At 37.8% G+C, this 533-nt stretch overlaps 1 pseudogene; it reads left to right on the top strand.

Annotated features, from left to right (window-relative positions):
- Positions 1 to 289, top strand: part of LOC140984605 (uncharacterized) — a 6,116-nt pseudogene extending 5,827 nt beyond the window's left edge.
- Positions 290 to 533: the final 244 nt, after the last annotated feature.

Genomic DNA, 533 nt, shown 5'->3' with positions numbered 1-533 from the left:
TCATAAGTGTGCAAGATGGACTTGTGACAAACGATGCAGATCTTTGGGATGTGTTTCCAATAACAGAGAAGATAAAATTGGTTTCATTAAGAATGGGCTGAGTAAGGAGTCTTTAGATAACATCTTATTGACTCTTGAGACGCATTCTAGTGGACATGTGCATATTGAACTTCTCCGTTTATGGAAACAATTCCAAGATGAGCGTCATAGTCTTGGGAATCCGACTAAAAAAGACCATGTTTGCCAATTTATAAGAAAATTGGATGGGAAGCATATCCTCGACTCATAGAAGGCTTTGAAGCCGTTTCTGAACGTAAAACAAGAGGAAAATTGTGAGCCACAATCACACTACTGTTTACAATNTTTGCCAATTTATAAGAAAATTGGATGGGAAGCATATCCTCGACTCATAGAAGGCTTTGAAGCCGTTTCTGAACGTAAAACCAGAGGAAAATTACCAAAAAGAAAGTAAAAACATGGCTGGATCCTCTGCACAAACATTGAAAAATATTTGTGTATTTTGTGGGTCGGGT

The sequence above is a fragment of the Primulina huaijiensis genome, chromosome 9, assembly GCF_012295235.1.
Source record: "Primulina huaijiensis isolate GDHJ02 chromosome 9, ASM1229523v2, whole genome shotgun sequence".
Classification (NCBI taxonomy): Eukaryota; Viridiplantae; Streptophyta; class Magnoliopsida; order Lamiales; family Gesneriaceae; genus Primulina; species Primulina huaijiensis.
This window is presented reverse-complemented; position numbering and strand designations above follow the sequence as displayed.